The following is a 20,267-nucleotide window of genomic DNA, read 5'->3' on the forward strand; positions in this document are numbered from 1 at the left end:
CTCTCGGTACAGCTTTGGAGGACCAGGGCGAAAATGGCGGCCTCCCAGTCTCCGCCCGGAGGAGCCGAGAACCCGGGGCCCCACTCCTCAGTGCGCCCCCAGAGAAAAGCAGTCACTCCCGTGTCCCCGGTCTCTGGCCGCACTCCGTGCTCACCCGGCCTGTGATCAAGCGTTGCTATCTCTGGCACTCGACCCCGCTCGGAGTCTCCAAACCCAGCAGATCCCTGCAGTGCGTTCCCGCACCGCTCCTCCCTGGGAAGGAAGGGGAGTCTCCCCGGATCTGCTGCTTGTTGGGTCCCTGCTGGGGGAGCCGTGCCCCGACTGGGCCGCAGATCACAGTTTGTGGCAACCCAGAGCTGAGAGCCCGCGACTCTGCTCCGTCTCTGCAGCCTGCTTCCCCTCTCCGATACCTGGGAGCTCTGGCGCACGCAGGCACCCCCGGTCTCTCTGTGATCCCAAGGGTCCTGAGACCACACTGTTCCGGGAGGATTCCACCCCCCGCTTAGCCACTGCAGCGACGTCCCTCCGCCGAGCCAACTTTGAAAAGGTCCGATTTTGTGCTCCGTGGCTCTAGCACTTGCCAGAAGCGGCCGGCGGAGGCCCCTCCGCCGCCGTCTATCCTCCCGAATATCGCCTCGGATTCACTTCTCCGCACGCCCTACCTTCCAGTAAGTGGTCGCTTCTCTGTTCAGAGATTTGTTCCTACTCTCCTGTTCGATCTCCTGTTGAGTTCGTAGGTGTTCAGAATGGTTTGATCCCTATTCAGCTGAATTCCTGAGACCAGATGAAATCTAGGTCTCCTACTCCTCCGCCATCTTGCTCCGCCCTCTGGAGCCTGCCATCTTTATTTCTCAAGAGGCTAATCCATCATTTAGGCTTGATCTGGGCCCTGACCAGATTGGGCAGTTGACCTGAGGCCATTGAGATCTCTTTCTCAGGACGTCACAGATGGACATAAGCAATTCTGGTTGAGGGCAGACTCCTGCCTGGGGTTGGCCATGTGGACTGAGCATCAGATGGCCACGCTACAAAACTTCATACTGGGGTCATTCTTCCAATCGACTCAGGCCCACACCCCTCCTTCTGAGTCAGCTCACCTCACAGAAGTGCTGTAGGGCCCAACTGCACTGATTTAATAAGCAGAGACTCTGAGTGTGAGATCCAGACCATACCGGCCTGTCACCACAGATCGCCTTGTTCCAACTTCAAAAATCTAGATTTAGGAAACCACAATGACCCCTGACACACAAGCATTTCCACCCTATTTGAGGGTGACAGAGGGAAGACAGATTTGCTGGGGGTGAGTTTGGATTATGTTGGGGAGGGCAGGTAGGAAGAAGTCCAGAAATCATCCCTTCATAGATTAGATAGATAGATAGATAGATAGATAGATAGATAGATAGATAGATAGATAGATAGATAAATTTATGTTTATATTTATTGATTTCATCTTTGTTTTCTTGGGAGTAAAGTGCTCACTGGGTCGGTTTGGAGTGGGGTCAGATCAGGAGGCAGCGGTCTGTTCTGGGAGATCTGTGGTCTCCATTTCGTAATACCCCTTTTCATTAGAAAAGGTCTTCCCCTTCAAGATCTCTGTGATTTGCTGTAGTTGCTTGGCAACATAAAGTACTTGGGGAGCTTTAGTGATAGGTGAGGGAGCAGGTGGGAGTGGGGGTGGGGCTGGAGTTGGCGCCGGGGGTTTGGGTCGAGGTCGAGGTCGAGATGCAGGGGGGCTGGGAGGAGGTCGAGGAGGGTGTTGGAAGTACCAAGGAGGGCGAGCAGAAGGGCGGGCAGAGGGTTGTCAGGCCGGGATTTCTTGAAAAGTCTGATGGGGAGGGGTGGGCGATTGAGCCATGTGCAAGGCATTAGAACCAATCTTGGAAGCAGTCCAGTTCAGGTAGGGCCAGTTGGCCATGTAGACTCCAGGACACTTAGTTCAGGCACAGTCTACCCCCAGCTTGTCACTCCCATGACCACATAGGTGTTTGCCACGTTGTCTCTGCACATGAGAGGCCCGCCACTGTCCCCCTGCCCAGAAGGTCACAGAAGGCACTCTCTGTCTGAGCCACTTTTCCCCTGCCCAGAAGGGCCATAGGCTCTGGAAGGACAGTTTCTTCAGTCCCATGGCTTCTTGCTGCCATGAACACAAGTGGTGGTGGTAAAATTTGAGTTGGTATCAACAGCTTCAGGTGGATGTGAGAAGGGGATGGATTGTCACGGGTCTCCTTGCAGTGAGGAGGGAAGATAAGCCACCCATGTGTCCATGTATGAGGCTTTATGCATGCATGGGCATGTGTGTACAAGTGGATTGGAAGGTTTTGTATTCTGGTGAGGAGAGGTAAGCCTTCTCTTCCAGGGTGGTGTTCGGGTGTTATGATCTCTGTGTCACGGTGGGATAAAGCTCTCTGTGTGGTGACTGGTTCTTTGTAGGTGCCCCAGGTATCACCTCCCATCCTCACTGCTACGAGATGGGACCAGGGAAAGGGTCACTGAAGCAGGGCGCTGGAGTGAGTGGAGTTCAGGGATTCACAAAAGAGGTGTTGACAGGGAAAGGGGCGCCCGAAGGAAAGTTACCTGGCAGGTGTCGATCTTGCCTTCAGGGTACCCTGCACACCCATTGGTTGGACAAATGCACCCATTGTACCACTCTGTGGAGTTACAAATTCGAGTTCGATGAGGTTCCCACGGGCCTCCTGCAGTGTAGGTGCGATCCTGTAGGCTACAGCCAGGTGGCTTGGTGGTCAGCAATCACAGAAGACATGTTTTGGGAAAGCCCTGCCTCCTCCCTCCACAGAACCCCCATCGACTTGAAATGCTCTACTTCAACCTAAAATCCATGAAAGTCAATGCCCCTGGCTTCTCCTCAGACACTTGTGAAGCATGCGGAGTGTTGGAGGCATATGCAGGTGAAGAGGAGGTGCAGTGCATGGAGGATGAGCAGATGTGGCTGCAGGAATGTGTGTTGATGCCAGATGATTATTCACAGCTACAGCCAGGATGTGTCACCTCATTTACACCCCACAGTCACCCCCTCTGTTAAGCGCTGTTACTCATCTTGCCTCGAATCAAGAGCTTGGAGCACCACTTGCCCAAACACGCTGGTAGGGATGTGGTGTGGCTTGGATTCGGACCAAGGTTTTCCTCTCTACACTCAAATCCAGGACACACATTTCATTTCCCCACAGTACGGCTCTAAGTCCCCCTCATTGCTTTTCATCTGCCGTTAACACCTTAGCTCAGTTCTGGACAGGATCTGCTGGAGATGGTCAGATGAGTCCCTCCCCGCATACCTCCCATCCGTTTTGAAGTTACAGAGAAGGAGCAGCTACAGGATAGCCTCCACCCACACAGATCTGTCAGGGGCATGGGTGGTTGGAATAACCGGAAGGTAGGTCAGAACATCCTGTACAGCCCCAGAGGCTCCATCATGACCTTTGGGTTAAGAAAGGCCCAGCCTAGGCTATGATTCCATCAGCCAACCTCACACCTGGCTATAGGGGCAGCTATCCCCTCTTCATCAAGTGGCCTCCCCCGACCACGGCCGCACCCACAGCCCAGCCACAGCCTGGTGGGTGGGTCTGAAATTGCCTGCATCCGGGTGGAGAGGTGGCGGATCACACTTGGAACATGGCAGTGGAGGCCAAGTGGGAAGCCAGAACCAAGTGGAGCAAAGTGGATGGAGCTAGGCACACAGCATTCAGACTGTGTGTTTGTGTGGCTTGGACTGCGTCTCCAGGCCCTTCAGGTCAACTTTGCATACCACCTAAGCAGGGTTAGTTTTGTACTTGCACTGTCCCCAAGGCAGGGGTGACATGGAAATGACCACCACAACAGGCCTGGTCGCTTATGGTGACCTTTTAGATCTATGGAAGAGCCAGATGACCTGGAAGAGAACAGGGTTTTCTCAATCCCAACACCTTGGCTTTAAATGCTGAAAAGTCCACAAGAACTTGAAATTCAATAGAAAGGAGGACTACCCCAGAAGCCTATGGGCTCAAGGAGGAGGTAGAAAAAGGAAGGTCTGCAAGAATGTCACAGAAATTTGGAGGCTGGGGATTTCTTTAAGACTTGGTCTTACCAGTGGGGGATGGATTCACCAGAAGATGGTAGAAATCCCACTAAGTTGAGGAGGATTCTAGAACAAAAGAGGCCTTGTTTGATGTCCAGGGTGTAGCTGGGAGCCTATAATCCTTTTGAGAGATAGGACAGCAAAGGTGGTGGTAGGGTTGGGAGTGTAGATGGGAACGCTGAGATCAGCCCCCCAGGGACTCCAAGAACCCTGGGACACTGCGCACCTGTTTGCGTGGGTGGGCAGAGCAGGGTAGGCCGGGGGTGGGACAAGAAGAATGCTCTAGAGGCCTCAGCAGAGCTATGGACATCAATAGCCAGATAGAGGTTGATACCCCAGGTCGGGGAGGGAAGGGCCAGCAAAGGCCAGTGAAAACGGGTGTGCCTGGGAGGAGAAGCAACCCAATCAGAGAAGGGGGGCAGCCCTGAGCGAGGGAAGAAGAGTTACAGGAAGCATACTGAAACTACCAGGGTTTTGTCACCAGAATAGGCTGAGTTTTGAACCCCAAATGACTGAAGTGCCTTGAATTAGGAGCCCTCAGTTTTCCATTATCAAGGGACAGAAGAGCTTTCAGTCTCTCTTCTCATTCCCAATGTGACTGGGTAAAAAGTCCATGTGGTCAGCTATGGAAAGCTGAAATGCCTAACCTACTCATCAAACCATTGCTGCCCTGGCCCCAGGCATGCTAGCCTGCCAAGAACCCTGTCCCCTCTCTGCAGAGAAATCGTAGTCACTCGGGTGGGGAGGGTGGATTCTCGCATTATGTCCAGTGAGGGTGGGGAGCAGAGGTTCACTGAGGTCTAGAGGGCTGGGCTCTGGGGTCTCAGAGCTCAGAGAGCACGTGACATGGCCCTTCCACTGACAGTTGGGGAAATGGATGTCCAGAGAGGAGAGGAGTTGGCCCGCAACCACAAAACCCCATCTCGAGCTCTTCTCCAAGTGCCATTTCAGGGGACAATCCCCCATTTCCAGAAGGTAGCAACTGGGGTTCCAGGCCCCAGATAGAGCCACAGCCGATACCCCATTCCAAAAAATGCCCAGGTTCTCCTCGTGCTGCATGCACCCTTCCACCCAGCGACCACACAAGCCATCAGTGGTGAGGTTGTGGACTGGGGACTCGGCTGCCAGTTTCTCCCACTCTAAAAGGGGACAGTGTCCCGGAATCTGGTGGACATCACCACTAGGCACCACATATGGCCCATGCACTGCAGAGACCACTGAGGGAATGACCAGCAGTGCCCCTACCACTGTGAGAACCCCTCCCATACTCACCTTTCTCTTTCAAGAATCCCCAGGCAGCCACCCAGCAGTCCTGGGGAACTCCAGGTTGGCCTGCCCTAAATTGGGGCAGGCGGCCCCTTCCGATGAATTGCCCACAGGGAACGGGAGGGGTGATCTTCATGAGAGCGATGTCATTGTGCTATAAACTGGGGATGTATTTCTCATGAATGATGATTTTCTCGACATCTCTCTCCTGTTGAGGTGGCTTCGCTGGCTTATCGTTCCCATACATAGTTTCCCTTGCTCCAAAAATCAGTCTCCAGTCATATACTTTTCTGTGGGCACAGAGGCAAGCCAGGTCATCCTCAGAAAGGACGGGCTCGACAGAAACCTCTGGTGACCATGATCCTCAGAGCCCTCCCTCAGCAAGTTCCTGGGCCCACCCACTCATGGCCTGGTTGCCACATGGCCCAGAGCCCCAGGGAGACTGTGCACAGGGAGCCCTGGAGAATGTCTCTTTCTGGGAAGAGCCTTTCTGAAGACCTCCCTCCATGCGCTCCCACACGGACTTTTTGGAGACGAAGCAGTGGGCAGCCGTAAGCAGCCAATGGGAGTTCAGCAAGGTGCCTCCGCACGCGTGGTACCTTCAGTTATTGTGGGACATGAATACCTGGAGGCTGACCATCCAGGGCCAGGCCCCGATGGTTGCATCCTGCCCTCCGACGATACGGCCACTTCCCGGTGGGTTCTGCCTGAACTGTAACCCACAGGGGGCACTGAGGAGAGACGAGGGGCACAGTTCAAACCAAGAAGAGGCACAGCCTGTCCTCGCACCTGCATGATGGGGGAATCAGGGCTAGGGGGCTGGGCAAAGGGGGCAACCGGGAACGTGGAGGGTCCGAGGGGGAGCTGCTGAGGAGAGGCACTGTCAGGGTGGTAGGGAAGCAGGAAGCTGCAGGCTTCAGGAACTGGTTTTGAGGAGTATGGGTTCTGGGGTCTTGTGGGTGTAGCCCCAAGGCGAAAAAGAAGTCGCCATAGGAAGCAGGACCGATGATAAGGGCCCTAGAAATATGGGAGATCCCGAGGCAGGGGGGAGGCTAGAGGAGGTGAGAGAGAGGTGTAATGGCTTGAGGTCTTTAGAGCCAATTTTGGGCAGGAGACTCAGAGAACAGCCACAGGGGTCTTGGGGCTGCAGTGTGGGTTTGGATGGTGGCAGGAGGAGGGAGAGTAGCCAAGGCAGGTCCAATGATCCCAGGTGTGGGAAGCAGTGGGGCTCCAGGGGTGGAAGTTCTGGGAACTGGGGCGAGGCCACAAGATTTTGGGGGTACCTTGGGGGCTGTCAGAGTCTAGGTGGAGGCGGGACCCTAGAAGAAAGCCATGACAATACCCTGGGGTCTTTGGGGTCAGCCACAGTTGGGGCACCTCAGTATCTGTGGGAAGAAAGGGGTTTCTAAAAATTGGGACTTGATGTGCAAGAGGCAGTGAGGTCAGTCTCTAGGTGAGGGAAGGACCCCAGCGTCTGTGCTACGGGAGGCATAGGAGCCCAGGGGTCAGCCCTGGGGTCTCTCGGCTGATGAAGCTGGGAGCAAGGATGGTCAGAGTTGGGGATGTGGGTCACACCCGTGAGACCCAGGGCACTACTAAGGCCCAAGCTTGGCCTCCTTCCTAGCCCTGGACAGAGGGAGTCTGGGTGGGGCTTGCTATTCAAAAGACACTCTTTCCACCCCCCGGAGGTGTCCCTGACACTTATTCACACGTGGCGTTATCTTTGGCAACCACAGACACTGCCAAGGCCAGCAGAACGGCAGTTGGAAGCATCTCTATCATACTCCTGCCCCAGCCTGGCCTGGAAGCCCAGTGACCTCACACAGTTCTGTGACCTCCGGACCAATCAGCATGGCTACATCCCCCCTCCCCCACCCCAATAGTCAGGCCAGGCAGGAGCCCTTTAGCTGAACCGATCCAGGCTGAAACAAGATGCCAGCTTTCTGTACAGGCTCCTCTGCACCCCTCGGGTGATGGGGGCTCATGTGCAGCCCCCTCCCTCTGTCCCAAGGCCAGGATCTGCATTCCCAGTTACCCTTCAAAGATTCCGTATCATCTGAGGATCCAGTTTTGTGCAGTGTCAGGGTCTGCCCCTCATGCAAGCTGCAACCACAGTTCCTGTTCCAAATCATGGGCTGAGGGGCAGTCTGTCCCTCTGTGTCAAGATGATGCAGCATGTCAATGGTCACAGGGTGTCGGGCTCACCAGATTAATCGATCCTTAACCCTGTGTAGGGCAAATTGTCTTTCCCTCTTCCAAGTACATACTATCAGCACACTTTTCAAAGAGCCACTTTGAATTTCTCTAATTTACGACTACAAAGCCCACTTTTCTATTCACTGCTGAGTATCACAGGGTCTGGGGTTTCCTACCTGAGTGTCTCCAGGGCTCCTCTCTGGGACCTACATGCAGGAAGATGTGTCTCCTATACCTGAGGGTCAGGTGTTCTCACCACAATCACCTGAATATCCTGAGGTTTCAATTTTTCTGATTGTCAGGAGACGGCATCTCACCAACGGGAGGATGACAAATGCTCACCTCACATACCTGCATGTGAAGAAGTTTCACCTTCCTGTAGGAGTGCAAGGAGGTCACACCACCTGCATGAAGGGCAGTGTTCCCTCCTCTCCCTGAGTGTAAATTCTCCACCAGATAATCTGAGCATCAAGAGGTTGTCCCTTGCCTGCCTGCGTGTCAGGACACCTCATAGCTTCTTCCTGAGTTTTATGAGTTTTCAGATTGTCAAATGAGCTTCATTCTCCTACTAACTTTCTAACTGAGTGTCACACTTTCTCAGCTCACATAACTTTCAGGAGGTCACATGCCCTTCAACTGAATATCCAGTAGGTCTTATATATCTTTACCTGAGTATCAGGAGCCATCATCTCCTAACCCTAACCCTAACCCTAACCCTAAACCCTAACACTAACCCTAACCATAAACCTCACCCGACCCTCACCCTAAACCTAACACCTCACCCTCACCCTCACCCTCGCCTTAACCCTAATCCAGGGCTGATCAGCAGAGAATCTGGAAGGCCAGCCCTCCAGAGCCCCTGCTAGCCCAGCCAGAGACTCCCTGAGCCCAGAGCTAGCCCTCCCCTGCCTGCCCAGCCAAGCACTGGCCCCTGACCTTCATGATGGCCTGTTCTTGACCCTGAAGGTGAGCTGGCCGACTAGGAGGGGAGTCCAGCTGGTGGGACAGGCTGTAGATACAGGACAGAGTGACACCATGTGAGCTAGCAGGGGCCACACTCTAGTCTCCCTCACGGAGCCTGCTCGGGAGCAGGAGTCTGGGTGCCCTAGTGGCCGGCACACAGCAGGGTCTGTGCTGACCAGGCAGCCATGGTCCCCAGGGAGAGTCCACTCTGCCCTCTCCCCACTCCTGCCTGGCCTCACCTCTCCTCACTGTGGGGCTGCAGGACCAGGAAACAGGCCCTATTGGGCTGGCTCAGCTCCAGCTTGTAAAGGTTTCCCAGCCCCTGGAGCAGCAGGATTTCCTGGGGCCAGAGGGAGGACTGGCTGTGGACAAGGACTGCGCTGGGGAGGATGCAGGGCCTTGTAGAGGGTGAAGGATGGGGCAGGCGCCGAGTCCTGGGGCCACTGCTCATGTCTACTAAGGGCTGAAATCCCTGAATGCCCACGTGGTTCCTCATTATAGTAACGGCCCCCTGTACATGGGAATCCTGCTGGTGGGCCCCTCCACACCAGCTTCCTTCCTGCCCCTCTGAATCCAGCCAGGGCTGCAGCCAGGGACAGGCTGGACATCGTCCCAGGTCCTGCCAGGAAGAGAAGGCAAAAGGAGGAGAGGAGAAGTGGAAGGGGCAGACTGATCTTCTCCCTGTCCTGAGTCAGCCTCCACTGGTGCCTCCAGGTCCTCCGGCCCAGCCCTGCACTTAGCTGGGCCCTGAGAGGGAGTTTGCATTCCTGCAGACTGGAATGCATTCCAGCTCAGTGGGGGATATTGAATGACCTGTGCGTCCCCAGATATCGTACCCACCTGACCTTGCACAGGCCGTGGTTGTAGAGCCCGGTGGACTTTGGGGCCACAGAGCAGTTGGCGGTGGTGAGGGAACAGGGGGACCCTTTAGGTGCACAGCCATGGGTCTCGTGTACATCCGCCGCAGGGCTGGGTCACTGTACAGGTGCTCTGTGCAGGTCTCCTTTGCACACCTGGCCATGACACACCTGGCTGGCCCTCTCGGTAGGGAGGCCTGTGTGCCTGATGCCCCTGTCCCCCACCTTCCCCAGGGAAGCAGACACGTTCAAGCGTTTCCATGTCCAACCCTCAGGGACAGTTGGGAACATGGGTCAAGAGAGGCAGGCCCAAGACAAAGGAGGGGAGCAGAGCCCAAGGAGCAAGGCTGCTCTCCAGTCCTAGGTCAGCCCGAACCCTCCCATGAGGTTCGCTTTGTGGGTGAGAGCCCCTCAGATCCTCGGGGAGAGCTACCCACCCCGCCCCATGTGGGGACATGACCTTGGCATCCCAATGCACATAGAGGCATGCGCACCTGCACACCCACCCCCACACCCACACCACTCTGACTGCCCAGCTGGGGGTCAGAAGGGGAGGACACCCAGGGAGTGACATGGAGGACAACAGGAAAGAAGAAATAGGTTGGAGACAGCTGGGCCATAGGGCAGGGCATCAGGACTCCTGGCAAGGACCCAGATCCAGAGCATGGGGAGGGGAGAGAAGCCAGGCTGATGCTCAGGGGTCCCCAAGGGGCCCAGGGGTTTGCCAGGGAACTGGGGGAAGACAGGGTCTGGGTTCTGGTGTCCACCACCACCCTGGGCACTTGGGAGTAGGAAGAGATACCCACCCCCAAGTCCAGTGGGGCTACAGCCCAAAAGGCCTCAGCTTACTCTTCTGTCACTTGGGCTGCAGAGATGCAGTGTCCCAAGGGTCCCACAGGCTTGTAGAAGAGCCTGTTGGCCTTGGATCTCCATCCCTGACCCACTGTGCTCCCAGTGCTGGGGAAATGCTTTCTACCCCCTCGAGGTCCTTCTCAGCAGAGGACAGACTTGGGGCTTGGGGGGCTGATGACCGGGGTACGCAGAACGTGGCAGAGCACAGGGTCACCAGTCTGGGGACCAAGGTCAGGGCCCTCCTTGTGGCAGCCTCAGGGTCCCCATGTGGAAGAGGATCCAGAATCACTGCTCTGGTCAGGGTGAGGAGGCCTTAGGAAGGAATGGAGCACCTGGACCGGAGATGGAAACGTGGACAAGGGAGGGTTCTGAGGTTTCTCACATCGCCCATGGAACCCACAGATCCTGCTCCTGTGAGAGACACAGACACAGAGACAGAGAAGGAGACAGAGAATGAACACAGGAGGGAGGGAACCAGGAGAAGTCATAGACTTTCTTCCACCAGCTTGAAATGACATCCTGGCATTTTGTGCCATTCCAATCCTGAGAGCGCCGTCACACAGGCCATCCACCCTGGAGGGGAGGGGATTCCACAGGGATGTGTGACCAGGACCCAGGGGTGCCAGGGGCCACTGTGGGGACTGCCCAGCACACGGGCACAGACGAGGCCCTGGGACCTGATCCTAACCCTAATGGGAGCCTCTGGAAGTCTGTGTTGTGAGAGGACAAGGTCAGAATCAGTTCATTACTACCTTCCCACGGGGGCTGGGACACAAGCAGGAGGGGGGTGGCTTTGCCTGGACCCCAGAGCAGACCCAAGCCCCTCTGAGCTGTGTTCCATGCCAAGTCCAGCTCCTGGCTCATCCTTGCTTTGCAAGTATGCACCAGCCTCCTGTGAAGGCAGGTATGGAACATGTGTAGAGGTCCTAACCCCAATGGTGTAACTAGAAGTAGAAGCCAGAATACTCCAATGTGCACATGGGGAGCCTGGGGAGGCCCTGAGAGTCACAGGGTCTGTCCAGGGTCACAGATCTGGGCACGCACAGGAAACAGGTGTGAACCCAGATCTGTGCCCTCACAGCAGAGACACCAGCTGCACCCAGGCCTCCCGGGGGCTGTGGGTGGGCTGTGTGGGTGTCACTGTGTGGATGGGGCATGGGGGGAGGATGAGCATTGAGCAGCCGGTGGAGGGGGGCACTCTGGGGACTCTTGTGTGAGGAAGTTGTAAGGGTTCCCCAGGCAGTGGTGACCTCACTTCCCTGACAACAGAGCCCAACAGAATTTGGAACCGTGATAACCAGGGACCCACATTCCACAGACAGCCCCCTGACCAGCTCATTTCATTGGAGATCTTCAAACCAAGATGTTCGCATGTTGCCTGCCGAGGTCTGGAGGCCACAGGTGGAAAAAAGCGCGCCCTGCAGACGCTGTCCCCCGCTGGGGATTTAATGTCAGGGCTCCCCACAGCCTCTGGCCATTTGGCCGGAAGGACAGAAAGGTGACACCAGGAGGCCCAGAGCCGGTCACCCAGCCCCACTCACTCTGATGACCTGTGTAGCCCCAGGTGCCCTCCCTGTGTATGTGTATGTGTGTGTGTGTGTGTGTGTGTGTGTGTCTGTGTGAGTGTGTGTTGGGTGCACGTGTGTGGATGGGGGTGTGCGTCTGTGTGTGTATGTGTGTATAAAGAGGGGTCATGGAGGGTGGGGCCACCCCGAGCAGGAGCAGGCTGATGAGGGGTCAGATACCCAGTGGGCAGGTCATGTTCAAGGTCAAGCCTGGCTGTGTGGGATGGGGTGTGCGGTCGCTGCGCGTTCTGCCCGAGGTTTATCCTGATAGACATGCGGGAGGATGGGTCACTGCATCCCGGATGCAGGGCTGTGCACGCACAGCTTTGTGTCTGATCTGGGAGCAGCAGGGGGACTGGGCAAGAGGACAGTGCGGATGGCCGGGCAGGGCTGTGATGCCTCGGGGCCGGCTACCGGTCCCTGTCTTTGCAGAAGGCCAAGGAGGACATGGAGAAGAGGCTGGTGGACCTGCCCTCCATCTCCTCAACAGAGGGGGTGACCCCACAGGGGTTCCCAGAAGCAGGTGCTGGGGATTGTAGGGGAAGACCTCCTACACCACCCAGACCACTGTCCCAGGTGGTTGTCCACCGGACAGTGGTCCATCAGCCGGAACCCACGGAGGCCGAGGCCGAGGGTAAGAAGGCTGGGGCTTGGTGTTCATGGTGTGTGGGGACAGGTCGGTGCTGGCCCCACAGGGAGGAGCCCCCAGAGGCTGGTGTGGGGCCAGGAGCAACGACTGGGCACAGAGCACACAGCGGTGGACTGCAGTTGGGGAGAAGTCCCCATGAGGGTTCCTTCCCGGCTGTGGCTTCTCTGGGAGACCCTGGGCTGGGCTCTGTCTCTGCAAAGGCCCACAGAGAGCAGGCACAGAGGTGAGCTTTTCTCCTCTCACAGCTGCTCCACAACCTGAAGAGCTAGAGCTGGATCTGGAGGGAGGGCTGGTGCCTGCAGTGACTTCAGGAGGAAACCAGGAGCCAGCATATGACCCGGCACCTGCCCACGGAGAGCCTGGCGCTGTCCAGGAAGAACTGGCACCTCCTCCTGCACCAGCCCCTGCCCCTGCCCCTGCTACAGTTCCTGCCACTCCCCCTTCCCCCACCCCAGCCCCTGCCCCTGCCTCGGAACCAGATCTTGACCCAGTTCCTGCCCCTTCCCTTACCCCTGCCTCTGCCTCTGCCCCAGCCCCTGCCCCTGCCTGTGCTCTTGTTCCTGCCCCTGCCCCTGTTCCTGCTCCTGCCCTGCCAGAGCCACTGTCCCTGACCCAGATCCTACCCTTGCTCCTGTCCCTGTCCATACTCCTGCCAGAGCCGCTGCCCCTTCCCCTGCCCCTGCCAGGGCTCCTGTTCCTGCCCCTGACCCAGATCCTGTCCCTGCTCCTGCCCTGGATCCTGCACCTGCCACTACTGCTGACCCTGTCCCTCCCCTTGCCCCTGCCCCTGTCCCTGCCCCTATCCTGAGCCCTGCCCCTACTCCTGCTCCTGCAGGGCTCCCACTGCCACATCCAGAGCCCACAGCCCTGCAGGGAGAGCTCCTTGTACAATCACCCTTAGTTCCATCACCGGAACCCGAGACCCCGCCCGATTGTTTCATCCCCTCCCCCTGTGTTCTTTCTCTCTGGTACATTTTAACTGTTATTTTATCCTTCCATGTCCTATATACTGTTTATTATTTGTTTTAAATAAAATTTCTTCTTTTCAATTGAACACATCATGAGCATTAAGTACATGCCCAACGCTGTGCCACCACAGCCCAGAACATTGCCACAGAATATCTCATTCCCCAAAGGAGTCCCCGAACCAGAAGCCCTCCCTGCCCTTTTCTCCCCCAGCTCAGACCCCGGTGACCCCTAAGCTGCTTTCTCTCTCTGTTCCTTTACCTATTCCTGATGTTTCTGTTATTGGAATCACACAATAGGGGCCTTTGTGTCTGCCCCCCTAACTTCAAAGGGGACTCCTTTTCTTCTGTGTTTATTTGTCATAAAATTTACCTTATTTGATATTGAAATCCCCGAAGGATTACACATCAGATGTAATCAAAGAGGCCACTTTAGGAATTATGGGCACAAACTCAGGGCCGAGACCCTTGGTCCTGCTGGGACCCCACAGCCTGACCCCAGACAGGACAGGGCTGGTTCCTCCTGAGACCCACACAGAAACCAGGGAAATGCAGAAAGCTGGAAAACACACCACAAAGGGCAAAAGCATTGCTCACAACCCAAGGGCAGAGAAAGGTTTCACCTGACTCTGGTCCAAACCACGCTCCAAGTCACTGGGTTCCACAGGGACGGAGACCAAACACAAGCAAGTCCAAGGCGGAAGGATAGGCACGAAGGGAAAATGTGTCAGAGATGCGGGAGCTCCTGGGGAAGGACTCCGGCAAAGGAAACCCTATGGAGGCAGCGCTGGTCACCCTCAGACTGGCAGGTGTCTGGTCTGGGGACCAGCAGCCCTGGGGAGAACATGAGGAAGTAGAGGTCCCCTGGAGAGAAGGGTGACAGGCACCCCTCTCTGGGAGAACAGTGAGCAGCACCCATCCCAGGCCACAGGTGCACCCATCCTCAGCCTCGGACTCAGCCCCGGAAACTCTGCCTCGGTTTTTCACACACCTATTGTCAGGAGTGTTCATCACAGCGGTGGTGGAGAGAGCAGGGAATGGAACAACACTAATGCTCAAGGAGATGGATGGGATCCACGGTCCCAGTTCTCATGACAGAATGCCCTGCAGCTACTGTCCCAGTGTCATCCGGGGCACAGGATCCGGGAAGCCCCTCCTGAGACCCACCCCTCCTGCCACCCTGCCCCTGGGAACATTGAGAATTGTTGAGGAGGAGGGGGAGAGGATCCAGGATGACAGCGGGTCCAAGGAGAAGGAAGGTCAGCACTGGGAGGACAGATGGACGTGCCCTGAGCCACCATCCAGGGCCCAGGCTGTGATGCCCTCGGACCTCACCCCAAATAAGGACTCCTGATTTATGGACCCAGCTTCTGTGGATTTACTCCCTCCCTCATTCATTCTCTCCCCCATTCATTCCCTACCTCCAACCCTCCCTCCCCCTCCCTCCCTCCCTCCAACCCTCCCTCCTTCCACCCTCATTCAGCAGAGGATCTGGGGTCCCTGCTGTGTACTGAGCACTGGGGCTTCATCAGTGAGCACCCCCCAACCCACATGGTCATGTCCACTGTGGGAGGTGACGGGGGCAGTCCTCAGGGTTAGCAGTGGTGATGAGCACCAAGAATCAGCTCCTGAAAACAGAGGCCAGTTGCACAATGCAAAGAATGGAAGACCCATGCTTAGCACTTCCTCTAGAAAAATCTAGTCCTGAAAAGTAATGAAAAGTAAGTATATCCTAGACTTCATGCAATGTGAGTTCTCCTGGCAGGTACCTACTGATTCCTAGAACCAACAAAGAGTAAATCTTCCAGTGTCGACTGGGGTGTTGTGACCCAACTTTTTGGACCAAATGACTGCGTTTCAGCCAACATCTCCAGGGCCTCTGAGTTTTCCAAGGGTCTCTGCAATTCTCTGATCCTTTCATCAACCTCCTTGGGAAGCTCTGTCTTGTCATCTTCCTTGTCTTTGCCTCTTCTGGGACCCTTCAGTGACTTCCCCGCCAGGGCCACCCCTTCCAGGACTCCCTGTGCTCCCTGGTCTGACACCCACATCCCACGCTGGGTCCTGTGAGCCCGGTGCTTTTTGCAAGGACTGTGTCCTCCTTCTGGGGTCACTAGCCATCTCTCTTGCAGTGGCCTGCCTCTTCCTGCACTGGGTCTCCTCTGAGCAGTCCGTGAGGTCAGACTATGCCCATGTCATGGGCACGGAAGCGAGAGTCCAGAAGGTCCAGACGACCTGCTCCCAGTCCCAGCGTGTGGAGCCTGGGTCAAGAATGGTCCGCGAATAGAGGAAGACTTGGGCCCAGGGAGACTGAGGGGGTATGTGGCACAGTGAGCCTGCAGGAGGAGAGGGGGCACTGTGGGGACCTGGCGCACAGGCCTGCTGGGAGACCACATCTCACCCACACCAGCTCTGTCCCCAGGGCTGGAGGTTGTCAGGGTAGCCACCCTCCGAGGCTGCAGGCTGACAGTGACTGACAGGAGAGGAGGTGCACCTGATGCAAGAGAGAACCCTGAGGCAGAGAGGCGGGGGCAGGTGCTCCCCCAGCAGCAAGAGAAACTCAGGGTAGCCACCCTCCCAGGCTGCAGGATGGCAATGGCTGGCAGGAGAGGAGGCACCTGGTGCAGGAGAGAGCCCTCAGGCAGAGAGGAGGGGGCTGGCTCTCCCCCAGCAGCAGGTGCACTCGGGCAGGCTGAGGGGACCTCCGTGGACAGCAGTGCCTGCATCTGGGTTCTCCACACAGACCCCCTCCTCAGGCTCAGCACGAGCTTGTCTGGATGGCCTTTGTCCCCCAGATACAAAGTCTGGCCCAGGACCCTCCTCAAGCCCCGACTCCCAATCCTTTGACCTCAGCTCAAGGGACAAGAAATGGCCAATAGTTTAGGTGGGTTTGGGTGCACAGGGACATTTGCTTTTCTGGCCCATGCTGTAATATTGCTGGCATTTAAAGATCTCAGGGCTTTGATTCAAAACCGGTAGGATACCGGGGACCCGAGTCGGGTCTCTGGAAACCTGCCTCTGGACCTTGCAGCCCTCCCAACCCACCAGGTCTGCTCAGAATCCCTATAGGTCACAGACCCACAGTCTTGGCTCCTCAGATGGCCTGGGCAATGCACCTTCATAAAGAGATCCTGGTGGGGCAGCAGTACACACTGCGGATTCCAGCAAATCCGCCTCCCAGAAACTGAGTGTACTGCTGGACGAGCTGTCTGAAAACAGCCATGTCAGGGTTCCAGGAAGATACCAGAGGCACAGGAGTAACTGAGGAGCACCTGAAGGTCAGGTAGAGGCAGTCAGGCTTCCAGACATTTCTTCCCTAAAGCTCTTCATTCCTCAGCCTTTCTTCCGGTGATTCTGCTTGGTTTCTATTGCCCCAACTGTTATCCATTGCCTTAGGCAGCAGAGACTGATGTATGCCTTTAAATGTTTTGGACATTGAATGTCTTCCAGTAGCCACTTCACTGCTGGGAGAGTTGGTAACAAGCAAGAAGTCCCAGAGGACTCCAAGGGTCTGGACTTGGTGTTTCCCTCTCCTGAGATGGGGACACCTGTGGGAGGTGCAGGTGGTCAGCTGAGGGAGGATGGCGGGCACCTGACGTGGACAGATGGGGTATAGGTAAGGCCCGAGGCTCCCGGGGTATGTGCCTGGCATCCAGACTGAATAGATCTTCAAAGCTGCAGACTGGCTGGGATCATCTTCAGTCTGAGGAGGAAGGTGAGGGGAGCAGAGGGGACTGAGGAGGTTCGGCTCAGACAGGAGAGGGCTGAGCCACACTTACGGGGGGAAAGTGGGTCAGGTTCAGGCTCATAGGGACAGACCTTGAGGCCATTACGCCATGTGAAATAAGCCAGTCCCTAAAGGACCGACACCGGACGACCCCACTTGTGAGGGATTGTGAGTATTCCCTTTCACAGAGGTGGAAGGAGCTGCTGGGTGCCGGGGCTGGGGAAGGGGAATGGGGGTTATGGTCTCGTGGGTAGAGGTTCAGTTTGGGATGATGAAAACATTGTGGTGATGGACGGAGGTAGACGGTGCAGAACAGGGAATATACTTATTGCCACTGATACACGCTTCATGGTATCAGCTGTATGTCCATTATACCACAATACAAAAGAAATGAGTCATGAAGTCGGGGCCATCACGAGTCCCTGGAGGGCCCAGGAGCAGGGAGCCTGTATCTTAGTTCTCGCTCTCATGCTCTGCCCCTTGTTGGGTGACTGAGCTTAGTAAGTGCTTGCTAAGACACAGTGCAGGCAGATGGTCCAGAGAAAGTGCACAAGTGCAAACCTACTGGTGGGAACTGAGCAATGCCAAGGTGATGCGCATCCAGACAGAGCGAATGCCCACATTTCACAAACACCAGCACAGAAATAGTCATTTAAAACAAAGTCAGGAACCTTATATAACCCAGAGGGCTCCACGCTCCTGGAGGCCGAGCTAGTGGCCACGGCCAAGGCCTCTGGTGGTGAGGGCACTGGGGGTCTGGGAGGTGGCTCGGCGCACCCCTGACCCTGAAGCCCCATGGCTGCAGTGAGGTGTAAGGACTGGGAGGGAAGACCCAGCCAGCACCCGTTCTGGCTCCATGGCTGCTACAGGGCTGCTCCCAGCCCCAACAGGAGATGTCTGTTTAGAACCATGGAGAAAACCTTTTCCCTCAATTGTTCTTTTTAAGATGGTTGCTTAGCATTGACACAGAAAAACATCCGATATAAAACTGGAGCCATTTTGAGCTGCAAAGGACCCGGAAATGATCAAAATGTAGTGACCGCAAAGAGAGGACCTTGTGCCCCAGGCAGGCCTCCTGTGCGCAGGGCTGGTTAGGGCGCTGGCGTGCCCATGCAAGCAGTGCTGGGCTCCACAGTTTCCCTGAAGGGAACAGAAGTAGGAATCCGCTCTGACCGCTCTGCTCAAGGCAGCACCCCCTGATGGAGATGGGGGCAGCCCCTCGTGACGTCCAGATATCCTGGGGATTCTTGGGCACAGCTACAAATCTCAGCTTCTCCATGACAGGGGCCAGCCCATCAGCTGCGGGCCCCACAGGTCCTTCAGGGAACAGCCCAATACCGCAGGTCCCACAGCTCCTCCAGGGACAGCCCCTCATGAGTTATGGGTGCCCTGTTGATTCTGGGGCACAGCCATGGTTCTCAGCTTTTTCATGACCCAGGGAATGATGGGGGGGCCAGCCCAGCCGCCATGGGTCCCACAGGTCCTCCGGGGACAGCACCTTGGTGGGCCTGCGTCCCAGCAGGTACCTGTTCAGGTGGCTCTTATCGGGCCACACAGCCTCAATTCCATTGGCCCAGTTGACGACCATCGCCCGGTGACAGGCCGAGGGCAGTCAGGGAAACTCCACCAGTTCCCCGAAAAAGGCCCCCATGTAGTAAAAGTTGCCCTGGTACCTGGGGATGTGGGTTGGGACTGTGGCCTGCGCTCATAGCTAAAGTCCTCATGGGCTGCCCAGTAGAAACCGAGGTGTGCGGTACCAAAGAGGGGAGACAGGATCTCCATGCCCACATGTTCCCAGAACTTCATTCCCGCATCCACGTGCATGCATACCAGGTCTTCCATGTCACAGAGGAAGCACTGCTCGCGGAAGCGTCTGATCATCGCTATGTGCCACATGGACACATCCTGCCAGAGCAGGATGCCGCAGACCTCGACGACCACCATCCTCTGGCCCTCCCAGAGTGGCCCACGGGGCACAGCAACCAGCTGGTCGGTGAAGACGTAGTAAGTGACCCTGTGTCCTCCATGAGGACCACCACCCTCCGGCTTACCTGGAAGGGGACTCGGGGCCCGGCAGCTGGCTGATTGGTGAAAACCTAGTAGGTGACCCCATGCCCCACCATGTAGTGTTTCTCTGCTATCTGCAGGAACAGCTCCAGGAAGACCACGCATCCACAGGGGGAGTGGACAGGGCAGGAAGAGGGTCACTGCCAGAGGCTGGCAGCAGGACACCAGAGTTGGGGGCCTTGGACGTGTGCACCTTCTTCATGGGGGCAGGCCCTGGGCTCCTTTAAGGAACATCCACCTCCTGACCTTCCTGAGGGAATCTGCCAGCAGGACCTCCCTAATGTCTGTTCCCAGAGATGGGGGCCATCAGCAGCCTGTCTTCCAAAGGGGAGCCTGAGGCTTTGGAGGCTGGAAACCCATGCAGCCCCACAGTCAGCATGCTGGAGCCTGGAAAACTTCCCCTGTGCTGAGCTCCTGGGCAAACCCTGCAGGTGCCCTCCACTGGCCGCCCCCCTGCAGATCCCATCCCCACCTTCCAGGAAGGAAGCACCTTTGGGCACAGCCCTCATTTCTTTGTCTTACAGAGGGGCTAGAATCAGCAGGGCCTACCACCTGTCCCATTTTGCTTTGAGTGGGCTGCCGCTGGCCCCCACAGACCTGTCTCCACTTCCTGTAGACTCCTCCCTGGAAGACTGCTGGGCATCCTGCTGACAAGGTGCTCAGTAAGCCACTGGTATTCCTAGGAGGGGTCACCCTCAAACTCTGCCACATCAGGAATCAGGTCCAGCCTGTGGACAGGGAAGGCAAAAGTCAACACCAAGAAGAAGAGGGGGCTTGCTTAGGCCCCAGGCTTGAATCCAAGGGTGTAAGCTTCCAGGTCCAGGTCTACATCTCCCCGGCCCCCAAGGGTTCAAAGTCTTATCCAACCACGTCCCATGGCTGGTCCCCCTTTAAGGGTACTACCTGCTCCGCCCTGTGAGGACAGCAGTTCCCCCATTATCAAGTGTGGTGAGCCCCTCTGAAACTGATGTTTTTGCATAGGCGCTAAGGCTACTTCCCTGGGCGTGCCCCATACCAGGAAGGTTTGTAAATCACTCACACTGGGAAGGAGGGCACTACATTGAAATAGGGGATAACCACACTCAACCAGCAGA

At 56.5% G+C, this 20,267-nt stretch overlaps 2 pseudogenes; both read right to left on the reverse strand.

Annotated features, from left to right (window-relative positions):
- Positions 1-1,504: 1,504 nt before the first annotated feature.
- On the reverse strand, positions 1,505-7,117 carry LOC113909978 (annotated as a pseudogene).
- Positions 7,118-8,425: 1,308 nt separating this feature from the next.
- Positions 8,426-19,277, reverse strand: LOC118356029 (annotated as a pseudogene).
- Between the last annotated feature and the right edge of the window lie 990 nt (positions 19,278-20,267).

The sequence above is a fragment of the Zalophus californianus genome, chromosome 10 (genome assembly GCF_009762305.2).
Source record: "Zalophus californianus isolate mZalCal1 chromosome 10, mZalCal1.pri.v2, whole genome shotgun sequence".
Lineage (NCBI taxonomy): Eukaryota > Metazoa > Chordata > Mammalia > Carnivora > Otariidae > Zalophus > Zalophus californianus.